This window comes from Galleria mellonella, unplaced genomic scaffold, assembly GCF_026898425.1.
Source record: "Galleria mellonella isolate WM207_F2 unplaced genomic scaffold, CSIRO_AGI_GalMel_v1 utg574, whole genome shotgun sequence".
Classification (NCBI taxonomy): Eukaryota; Metazoa; Arthropoda; class Insecta; order Lepidoptera; family Pyralidae; genus Galleria; species Galleria mellonella.
The window spans coordinates 443,176-455,821 of record NW_026442122.1 but is presented as its reverse complement, the minus strand read 5'-3'; the positions used below and the strand labels follow the sequence as shown (position 1 = coordinate 455,821).

Below are 12,646 nucleotides of genomic sequence, written 5' to 3'. Positions count from 1 at the left end.
TGGTAACGTGACTTCCTGGTAACGTGTTAGGTAGGAAAAGCAGTAAAAAAGTGCATATTAAGGGAGCAGATTTGAAATAATATTTATACTTAACAAGAAATAATTAAAGGTAAGTGGATTTTTGAATGATACAATTATATCATGATCACTTAACAATTTTAACTTAAAATTAGATGTATTATTACAAGCTTTTATTTAGCTTGCGTTATGTAAATAAAAATATGTAGGTATATTCGTATGTTGATGCAATTATCCTCAATCCTCAACCGACTGGGATAAAATTTTCCATACACGTTTATTTTGGATGATAGTGCATAGTTAGCTGAGAGTCGTCATTGGATAATAATGGTGGATAGCCTAAGATGTGTATTATTTTTTTAACATAATATGCTATCTAATCGAATTAAAGAAGTTGCCAGAACAATACGATAATAAACTAGCGTCTGCGTTTAATCCTCCGAAGATGTAATTTTACAAAGGTTTTTTGTATTTATTTTATTATTTTTTTAATAAATTTATTGTAAATAACAAGAAATAATCATTGTAAAAAAATAGGCACTCTATTGTTGAATTTTCGTCAGACCAACTAATCATCGTTCATTTTTTTAGGTTCAATGGGGAGACGCATATGGGAGCACTACCGTACTTTACCAAACAAGTCTGTTTCTTGCAAGCTTTGTAATAAGGTCTACAAATTCAGTAATGCTGCCAAAATGCTTCAACATCTTATCACTTGTCCAAAATCTCCAGAAACATTAAAAGACTCTATGAAACTTATAAAAGATTTCGTCCAAAACCAAAATGTCTGGACTGTCAGAGATAGAGACAAATGATTCTTTTATAAGCCCCTCGTCGTCTGCTAACACTACAATAAATGCTGAGTTTCAAGACACCGATGATCATATAAAAACAGAATTAGCGAGAGCTATATTTGTAACAGGGACGCCATTATCGATGGTGCAACATCCTTTATGGATACAATTTTTCGAAAAATTGCAAGAATATATAGAGAAATGCGTTTTGAGTTAAATGAGGAACTAAATGCTTGTAGTTACTTACACCTTCAGTGCGATGGCTGGTCTAATTTAAGAAATGAAGGAATAATAAACTTTCTTATATCAAAACAACCTGCATACGTTAAAAGTTTGAATACAGAAAGTAAACATGTGAATACCTTAGCCAAGAAGTTGAAAAAGTAATGAAAGTTATGGAGCAAATAAGTTTCTTGTACTTATTGGCGATAACGCTAGAAATATACAAAAGGCATTCGAATTAACAAAACTCAAATATCCACATGTTGTTCCTCTTGCTGTGCACATATCCTTAACTTGTTGTGCCAAGATATTGTAAAGATACAAGAAGTAACTGTGTTTATTATGCAAGCCATAAATATAATAAAAACTGTTAAAAGGAGTCAACGATTAAGTTCCTTGTTGATAAAATCAAGGCAGGGTGAAGATTCTACACAAACACTAAAATTGCCTTGTGCTACAAGATGGGGAAGTCATGTTACTTCGTTAAAAAGTTTGAAAGCAAATAAGATAGCTTTGCAAATATTAACAGTTAGAGAAGATGTGGTAATTTCAAGAGATATTAAAGATTTAATTCTAACGGACGAAGACAGGGGAATGTATAAGTATTTTGGAACCAGTCACTGAAAGCATATTTTACTTAGAGAGCGACCAGAATCGTTTGCATCGCACATACATTACATTTAGAGATGTACAAGCTAAGATACGTTTTGCATTAAATGAGATTTCGACATTGAGCGAAGAAAGCAAACAGCAGATTCTAACATCAGTATCTTCAAGATGCAATATGGCAATGAGGCCAATACATTTTGCAGCATATATTCTAGACCCCAGGACTCTAGGAGTCGAACTTACTCAAGAGGAAGAACTTAAGTGGAGTTTATCTACAATTTAAGCCAACACTTAAGTTTGTCAAATGTAATGGCAGATTTGGCGCTAAAGAAAACTTTTGGGCCAGAGGATTTGTATGGAGCTCATTAGATAGCAGTGAGCCCCTAATATGGTGGACGGGTATTTGTGGTTCCACTGAGTTAAGCAAAGTAGCGATTCGTATTCTATCAGCTCCCTGTACTTCGGCAGCCCCTGAGCGTTCCTTTAGTATCCAAGGCTACATACATAATAACAAAAGAAATCGACTTACAACTGAAAGAACTGAAAAAATTTCATTCATTTGTTATAACTGGAATCTTAACATAAAGCTGAATGCGAGGACATTCAGTTTAATGAAGAAAATACCTAGAAGCTTTCATTGAGCAAGTAAATGAACATAACAGTTTAGACGAAATAGAGCCTATCGAACCTATACAATTCATCGCTTGTAATAACTCTGAATCTGACAGTGATTGACTGTAGTTTTACATTTTACTTTTCTCTTTCTTAATAAACTCAAAATCAAATTAAAAGTTTTTTATTCTGTAGGCTGCATAATAATATTGTCTATGTCCAGTATAGTGGACGTCTTGCGGCTGAGATGACGATGATGAAGTACAAAATCATAAACACCCAAAAATTTGGGTGTTTATGGGGTTTAAACCCAATAAACCCAAAACACCCGGTTTTTACCCACCAGACTTTAAACCCACCCAGGTGGATTGCCCATCTCTACGTGTGACTTTTCAAAAAGGTTTTGTGATTTTTTTGTAAATATTGATGCTCCTTTCTGCTCTGGGTTTGCTGGACTCTTCCAATAGAGTTTTCTAGTTCTTGCAGAGTTAAGCTCTTGTACATTTACTCCCTTATTTATAGAATCGTCTAACATCTATTTTATCTATTGAACAGTTTTGTCTCTTTCTTTTAGGTTAATTTACCAATTTGAAAGAAAGTGAGAAAATAGTCAAAATAGACTTGTAAAAAGTTTTAATTTTTATAAATAAGGGGTTACTGTCTACCGTCACATTTTTATATGTTTTATTAGCGCGTACAATCCTAACTAATATTATAAATGTGAATGTGAGTTTGTTTATTTATTTGTTACGCTTTCACGCCTAAATGCTGCTGAATTAATTATGATGAATTTTGGTATAAAGATATACCTATGTGATTTTGAAGACGTTTATGGGCTACTATTTCTTGTGGAAATTTTTTTATTGCATCGTCCGATTTGCTTTAAATTTTGCTGAATAATTTGTTATTATATTTATTTATAATTCATTATTAAAATATACATATTTCTTTTTTCAAACTACTCTTTAAAGGGCATGGATTTTTTTTTCTATCTATTTTCCTCTATCTATACCAAAAATCAAAATTTTTAAACAAAATCCGTACTTTCGCAAGCGAAGCCGTAGGTAAATGCAAGTAAATAAATAAATACTGAAATCTTAGCTATGATTTCTAGGAAGGACCGCGTGGATATTGATTTTTAATAAATCTCTCTTCCTTCTACGAAGAGGGGGGGGGAGGAGCTTTGTATTTTTAGTTATTTATTTTTATCTATACTACACAGAACAATAAAATGGTTCCTGCTAAGTTCGTATCCTAATTTACCCCAACCGGGACTCGAATCCGGAACCTCATTTGTGAAAACCACCGTGTCTACCACTGCGCCACAGAGGTCATCAAATTATAAATAAAGTACAAATAGACAACGGCAGTTAGCCACCACGAGCTTGTGATCAGCTTCGCCCGGGCCAATCCGATAAACGAGCCGGCGCCGTGTGGGCAGTGCCGTCTTTCATAGTGGCTATACTTTATCTTGTCATTATTATTTACATAGCATATTTTCGGCATCGGCCCGACGCAAACATTGCGCCCACTCGATATATCTGATGTCCACAGGATATAAATCAACATTCGGTATACGGCACTCGGTGAGCATTGGGCAGTGGAGTCATTTTTTCTGTCTACATATTTATTTATTCTGTGTTACCCGACTGTCGAAGAAAGGGTGACAGTGCATGACATGTGTGATGATGTTCTAGGTATATGATTTACCATACTGCCTCATCTTTAAATGGATTGGGGTTCGATCTTCATATGATATGATTATATTAATTAATATATACTTTCTCATTGCTATGGGAGTTTCCTATTTATTATATGTATATGTATTACATATTTAGTCTAGTACCCATTATTTAATATAATTCACCAGATCGAGATTTTGTTCCAAAGTTGTTTGCTTGGGTACCTCATTCGTTTCAACCGTAAAGCAGTTGTGTTATGCATGGCTGTGTTTCGGTTTGAAGGGTGGGATATGGCGTGAATTTACTGGGTACAGAGGAATAACACCTGAGTCCTCAGGAATGGCAACGTGGGGGGTATCATGGGCAAAATAGTATATTGTTATGTCCATGATACTGTTCATGTCTATAGACCAGTCTGTGAATATATCCTTTCAGATAAAAAAAAAAATAACTCCAAAACTTAAATAAGTTTTGAACTGATGGAGCTATGAGATAACGAACATGAAGGAAATACGATCGAGTTTAGAACCTTCTTCTATTTAAAGTCTGTTTGTAAATACTAAAAGTTTACAATCGACACCTGGTACTTATTTATTAAAATTTACTAATTTAATATATAAAATATTCAATTAATTAATCAACAAACATTTTAAATAATATCTATAAATAATATATATATGGGGGGAAAGGGATTGTTAGTAATGGAGACTAAGAATCCCATTGCTAGCAATATACTCAACCAGGTCGACCTCCTCGCTGTTCCCCCTGGAAACTATCATGTTTAATACTTGTCGAATTCATCATGGTGGGCCAACTGACCTGCATTCGTTCTCACCTATCATCTTTCACCTCGTCGGTGTACCGATAATACAGGCGGGGTTACCATTCCATTTTTGCCCATTAAAAAAAATCGTGAATATATCATAATCCTGTATTTGTAATGTATAATGTCCTCCACCGTGCGTTTTTCAAGGCACTTTCTCCCACGCACAACCACTCTTTGGAATCAACTTCCAGCAGCAGTATTTCCGAACCGATACGACAACATAACCTTCAAGAAAAGAGCATATTCCTTTTTAAAAGGCCGGCAGCACACTTGCAATGCCGTAGGTGTTGTGGGTGACCATGGGCGGCGGTAGTCACTTACCATCAGGTGAGCCGCATGCTCGTTTGCCCCCAGTGTTGTAAAAAAAAAATCCATTACATGACTTCAAATGTATTTTTTATTTCCAAATTTATTGCAAATAAAAGATGCCAAGTAGTGTTGTCTGGACTATGTTTATGAATAGCGTATCGGATACACGTACATATTATTGATGGCATATTTTGTTCCGCTTCCTAATCAAAGTTTTCTCGTGGCAAAAGGTAGTCCATCTACATATAAATTTGTTTATTCACTTCCCACCATAACAACTTCGGCCTACATTTTGACCGTTGATAACCTATGCACGGCCGGGGGAAAGGAATTGTTAGCAAGGAGGTTTGACAGCCCCATTGTTAGCAATATGCCCTATTAGATCGACCTCCACGTGATTCCCTCTGGAAACCATCGTGAACAATTTTTGTATGAGTTCGTCACAATGGGCTAACTGACCTGCTTCATTCTCACTTGTCATACTTCACTGGTGCCTCGCCAATGTATAACGATGGCGCGGGTGGGGTTACCATTCCATTATCACCCATTAAAAAAAAATCTATGCACGGCCTGATCCAGAGAGAATAGATGGAACAAATATAATTGTATTTTTTAAATTACTGAAAATGGGAACTTAGCTAACGGTTCAACCGATGGAAAGTGGTAACCGTCACCTATAAACATGGGCATTACAAAAATAAATACAAATTACAGAGTACGGAAAACCAAACCAAAGAGAGGACGGTATATAAACGTTGTTCGCTTGGAACTCTCTGCCATAAAGCAACTATGCTACTATATATTGGGTTCATATGATATCTATATATTGGGTTCCTCTGATGATTGATGGTGGAAAAAAGGTCATCGTCCCTTTTTGATATCACTTATATAAATTGTATATCTATTTTCGTATATGTTAAAAGTCTGTTATCCAATATTATTTTTTGGATAACAAACTGAATCAGTATATAGTTATTGTAACTAATATATATATATATATATATATATATATATATATATATATATATATATATATAGGCATGATTGTATATATATATGGAATGGCAACACCGTCTACGCTATTAGGTGTCGAGGAACTAGTGAGGGGTGATAGGTGAGGATGAAAGCAGGTCAGTTGACCCATCGTGACGAATTCCACAAGAATTTACCACGATGGTTTCCAGGGGGAACCGCGTGGAGGTCGACCTGATAATGTGTATTACTGACCAGTTAGACTCCATTACTAACAAATAGGCGATGGATACCACTTTCCATCAAGTGGGCTTGTTTGCCATTCTATGTGTCACAAAATTAAATATTCCATGTTGTCGATGTGTTCCATTTTTTACACCACTTATCCGCATATCGCTGACAGTGAGATCCGATACTTTTTAGATATCTTTATATTTCTTTTTCCTGTATAAATGTTCTCTTTTCATGATGACTCAGTTTTGTCTGAACGGCAATGATGACGCATGGAAAATGTTGGCTCCGCTGGAAACATAATAAATCAAACATCAGCCATACCTACATACGTCTGTAATGTTGTTGCTGATGAAAAGGTAGAAAGAAGTCGAACCACTGACTGACATATCATACGACTCACAGCCAAATTTATACACTACTACTAGATGAATTTATTATTTATTGGTGAGGAGAAAAGAAAAGATGGTAGTTATTTGTTGTTAGAAGTGTAACTAATAAAAAACGCTTATGTTAATTACACATCACATCACGTCACCAGAGAGAGATTTTGTATAAAATTCATTTGCTTGGGTACCTCTGTCCCATTCGTATTTCAACCGTAAAGCAGTTGTGTTTGCATGGCTGTGTTTCGGTTTGAAGGGCCCACCCTTCATACCTGTTATTCCTCTATACCCTATAAATTCACGCCATATCCCAATATGGCGTGAATTTATAGGGTATAGAGGAATAACACCTAAGTCCTCAGGAATGGCAACGCATGAGGGGTATCATGGGCGAAACAGTATACTCTGTTATGTCCATGGTATTGCTCATGTGTATAGGCGACGGTTACCACTTTCCATCAGGTGGGCAGTTAGCTTGTTTGCCATTCTAAGTTGTATAAAAAAAAACATATTTAAATAATTATATGCATACCTTAACAACACTGCAACAAGGTAACATTACTGCTAAGACTCAATATTTTCAATGTAACCTTAGCATAAAGACATATCAATAATTTTCCTGAGACACGTCTCACGGTATCCACGAGTAAGGAAGAAGTGGCCCATTCTATGCCGGGACCACACGGCAATTTTAATGAAATTTTGTAAATATGTATTGTTTGCTCAAACTTAACCCTTCTTTGCATAATGGTGAAAATTTCCATCATAACATTAAATGCCCAAAAATTATATAATAGAACAAGTTCACTTTAAATTGATCGTGTCTGGATCCCTATTTCATGTAAATTTCAGAAAAAAAAAAACATTGCTGTCAAATTTATTTTTTTAACCATTTTTCCTTTAATTTTAAACATGAATTATATCATTTTTATTTATTTCACCAATAAAAAAAATCATGCAAAGAAGGGTTAAAAGACAGTATAGTTTTTATCATGTTTAAATAAAAATGGACTCAGTAAATGGCGGTGGAAGGTAAAATAATGTTTCCCTGATAGTGAATAGTTAAATAAAAACCTATGGAAATAGTACAATTGTTTTCTAACTTATAAAGGCGAATAAAAGTTGAGCTGTGACAAGTACAGTGGCGGATGGGGAACTTAGTTCCCGGCGCGCTCCGCACGGGTGGCTCTCAATTAAAATTACTTCATCCTGTCTACACCCGAGTGTACTCTACGATACTTCACAACCAGCAGAAACGCTCGAACTTTTTAACTGCACAGGTTTACTGAATTATAATGATAAATGTCGCCCGTGATCTTAAAATGACGCTTTCTTATTATTGCTTTAATTAGTGTTCATTCGATAGTGATACCCACATGCAGAAAAGGAGGGTAAGGGGATACCCTAACAGGTCGACTTCCCCGTGGTACCCTATTTAAACCATCATGCTGAACTCCCAAGTGTATTTATCACGGTGGGCTAACTGACCTGCCTTTTCATTCTTACCTATAAACTCTCCCTGGTGCCCCGCCAGCATAGTAAGCGCAAGCGGGGTTACCATTCCATTATCATCCATAAAAAAAACATGCAGATGAATCTAAATATAGATTCCATTTACATTATCGGCTAATGGATAACTTCCAATAAAAATATTTCAAAATCCGAATACAGTGTGAATCCAACTCGAGCGAACACAGGGAGTGATTATACTATACGATCAGACTATATTATTTTTTATATACTGTGGTACAACTTCTTTTTTTTTTTATACAACTTAGAATGACAAACAAACTGACGGCTCACCTAACGGAAAGTATGGTACTGCCCATGTCTATAGGCGTCGATTATCACTCTCCATCAGGTGGACTGTCGGCTTATTTGCCATTCTAAGTTGTATAAAAAAAAAAGTAACCGTCGCCTATAGACATGAGCAGTACCATGCACATAACAGAGTATACTGTTTCGCCCATGATACCCCCCATGCGTTGCCATTCCTGAGGACTCAGGTATTATTCCTCTGTACCTTGTAAATTCACGCCATATCCCACCCTTCAAATTGAAACACAGCCATGCAAACACAACTGCTTTACGGTTGAAACACGAATTGGACAGAGGTACCCAAGCAAACGACTTTGTACAGAGTCTCCCTCTGATAAGATCGTCGTCTTCATGTCGATCAAATAGAATTATACTTAAATTTAAATATATATGTAGTTGTATACAACTATGAAAATATAAAGGTGCATATAAAAAATAATATAGGTTTAATTCGAATTGATATATTAGGTTATTTCAATCTGCACGAATAATGGATGAAACATGAAATCATCTTGCTGAAAATATCTCAAATTACATCATCATTTGCATAGAAACTGGACGCAATGATATAAAATATCGATTAATTGTTTAGTCGCAGTCACTTACATACGACGAAACAGGAAAATTTATAGTTTTAAAAACTTTATTACACTAGATACTACAAATTGTGGTGTAGATTTTACTATAAAGTATATATCCATAAGTAATGAGTTTTGTTATAATATTTTGTTGCCTATATACATCACGAAGAATGGAGAATCATCGATTCTTAAAACGAGGTAGACTAGTTTTGTACTGGCGCCTAACTTTACAAATATATTTGAGTTGTCATACTTTATATATACATATTTATATGTACATGTCTTTTTCAATAAAGTATCATTATATTATTAATTATAAAATGCGATTGAGTATCTCCTTTGAACACAGAAAGGGGGCAGTCTTCACCGCTACTTGTTCATCAATAATAAATGCAATGGAAGCGTGATCTTAGGCGCGCGGCGCGTATCGTTTGGCGGTCAAGCCAATTAGCTATCTAATTGTAGGGCTTGCTTTGATCCCGTGGCTTTGCTCTGTGGCGCATGACGCGACTCGTGGACCCTCAGCTCTGAGGATCACCTGAGTTGGGGACGTGAGGTTTAATTAGTTTTTTATTTTTTTTTTATTTTAACAAGTCCTGTAATTATTCAATAACATTATCTGACTTCTTGTAAATATAAAAGTTTTTAAAGAGAAATCATTGTAGTTTAGGATTTTATTTCTCACAAAGTTAAATAGAAAATTATTGATTGCAAAAAAACCATTAAGATAGCTTCTTTTCTCTTCTTCTCTATGGTCCTCCTTTAAAAATTATAAGACAAAAAAATTCTAAGAAAACTATTTAAAAGGATATCTCTCTGCCTTATTTTTATTTCTGTCTCTAAGAAGTTATGGTTGCATGACTGTGTGTTGCGTTCAGGTTAAAGAACAAGAATGAAAATATTTCAGTGAAATTACAAAGTGTGATATAGATACATACTCTTTATTGTTTTCTCCAAAAGATTACAATAGTGAACTTATTATAAATATAAATAATTACAAGAAACAATCGCAATGAGAAAACAATGGGCGGCTTTATCGCTAAAAGCGATCTCTTCCAGGCAACCTTTGGATGGAGAGGAGTAGTTATAAACAATTTGGTAGATATAACACGTTAATCCTTAAAAGAAGCAGAGTATGAGGGATAGCCATGTTACCCCATACATAACATGGTGTAGTCTGTAATAACCATGTGGCTTCTTTGCCATTCCAAGTTACACAAAAAATACATACAAATTAGTTCATCCTTTTTTAAGTCGGTTAAACATCATCCAGTAGCATAAGAATAATCCCAGTACACTCAACTGGGCGTAAGTACAAGTAAAACAACCCTCAAACGGCCACCGTGCCTTTCTGACAAGACGTTCGTGACACGGCGCGGAAGTCCGCACGCCGCGCGGTCAGCTTCCGTCCCTTTGACCTGTCCTTTCTCCTCCGGTCTAATTACAGCATTACACCATTCCTCTACTACATCTTTCTACTCATATTTCAACTCTATTTCAAGTGATTAAAGAACAATTTTCATTGATTCGATCGTAGAAGTCTCGCCGCGGGCACATGCGACCTCGCTTACGCGCAGGAAATCGCCTGAGCACAACTACATAGTTTTGGGCGATACTAGTTGAGGACAACTTAAATGAAGAATCTTTTATTTACATACGTACTTAGAAGGAACAATACGGTTTCTAGAATGTAAAGGATTTCCTGCTTTGTTCCAACTGTGGAGAAAAAAGAAAACAACTCTCTCGGATTGATAAATCAATATACCAAAGACTTTGTACAAAAGTCGATTGCTTGGGTATCTCTGTCTCATTCGTGTTTCTACCGTGAAGCAGTTGTGTTTGCATGGCTGTGTTTCGGTTTGAAGGGTGAGATATGGCGTGAATTTACAGGGTACAAAGGAATAACACCTGAGTCCTCAGGAATGGCAACGCATGGAAGGTGTCAAGGGCGAAACACTATTCTTTGTTATGTACTGCTGCATGGTACTGCTTATGTCTATAGGCGACGGTTACCACTTTCCATCAGGTGGGCCGTCAGCTTGTTTGCCATTCTAAGTTGTATAAAAAAAAATAAGTTGTCGTCTGTACATTCCACTTTTTTTTTATTAAAACGTACGTGTTATTTTACATAACTACCACTGCCATACGACATTTTGCAATTGTTGGACAATATGCAGAAATCTTACAATAAAAATATTTTAAACCAACATTGGTTTGTTATTAGTTTTTTTTTTGTGTTGAAATGGTGTGTATAAATATTTTTCTGTCATTGTTCGCAGGATCAAAGCAGAATCAGATGTGGGAGCGTAGGCGCGGCGCGGGGGTCGCACCGACCACTTCCGCCACTTTGACAAACAGCCCTCGTCCTCGATAATGGAGGGTTATGAGTACCGGTCACTCGTTGAAAGGATTTCATGAAAATATCTGTTTTTACACGTTCATAATTATATGTATGAAGCAGTATTTTTCTTTCCCAAAGTACAGAATTAAATCCAAATATTTTTCATTCTTTTACCTCTCTTTTCTAAAAACAACTTCGTGCAGAATCAATGTTAGCCTTTGTTAGTAGGTACACCTTGCTTGGGTACCTCTGTCCCATTCGTGTTTCAACCGTGAAGCAGTTGTGTTTGCATGGCTGTGTTTCGGTTTGAAGGGTGTGGTATGGCGTCTAAATTCACGCCACAGACGAATAACACCTGAGTCCTCAGAAATGGCAACGCATGGGGTTTATTATGGACAAGACAGTATACTCTGTTATGTCCATGGTACTGCTCATGTCTATAGGCGCCGGTTACCACTTTACATCAGGTGGGCCGTCAGCTTGTTTGCCATTCTAAGTTGTATATAAAAAAAACAACGATGACAGTTTTGTAACCAAGTATAGTAGTAAAATAAGTATTCAAGCGAAATTGTTTGTTTATAACAAATCAAAACAAAACCATTAGGTCCAATCGATTGAGTCCAAATCTTATCGATCGAAAGAACGAGTACCGAGATTCGTGACTCCATATTAAACCTATACGATGTGATTTTTGTTTAATACCAATTGCGTGGAAAGTTAGTTTAGAGATTTTAAGATAAGTCATTCCAAGTGGAAGCTACCCGAAAGCCACAAGTCACCTAGGCCACTGTTATAATCGACAGCGGTACCTCTGAGCGAGGGTCCGCTAACTGTAAAGTTGACACTAATTCGGGCACGTACAGCTAACGCCGAGTTATGGGCTATTAAGAAATTGTTCTCACTCGGACCTCAGGGTGGCTGGCGGAGGCGGAGAGGAGGCGGTTATTTGCGTAAAGTTTCCAGTACCGTGTGTGCCACCCTTAGGGGACTTCTGAATTATATACAGGGTGGGACAAAGTGGTTTGTATTTAAAATATATATTTATTAAAATTAAATTATATATAAAATATGTTGTAATAAAAGGTAATTTAAATATATATTTATCGGTTGCTTGGGTACCTCTGTCCCATTCGTGTTTCAACCGTGAAGCAGTTGTGTTTGCATGGCTGTGTTTCGGTTTGAAGGGTGGGATATGGCAGTGAATTTACAGGGTACAGAGCAATAATACCTGAGTCCTCAGGAATG

The 12,646-nt window shown here is 36.2% G+C and overlaps 1 long non-coding RNA gene across 1 annotated transcript; it reads left to right on the top strand.

Moving 5' to 3' along the window:
• Nucleotides 1-9,171: 9,171 nt before the first annotated feature.
• Nucleotides 9,172-11,557, top strand: LOC128201733 (uncharacterized). Its single transcript, XR_008253411.1, has 2 exons — nucleotides 9,172-9,258; nucleotides 11,340-11,557. It is a non-coding gene; the product is annotated as an uncharacterized LOC128201733 (long non-coding RNA).
• The last annotated feature ends 1,089 nt before the right edge of the window (nucleotides 11,558-12,646 follow it).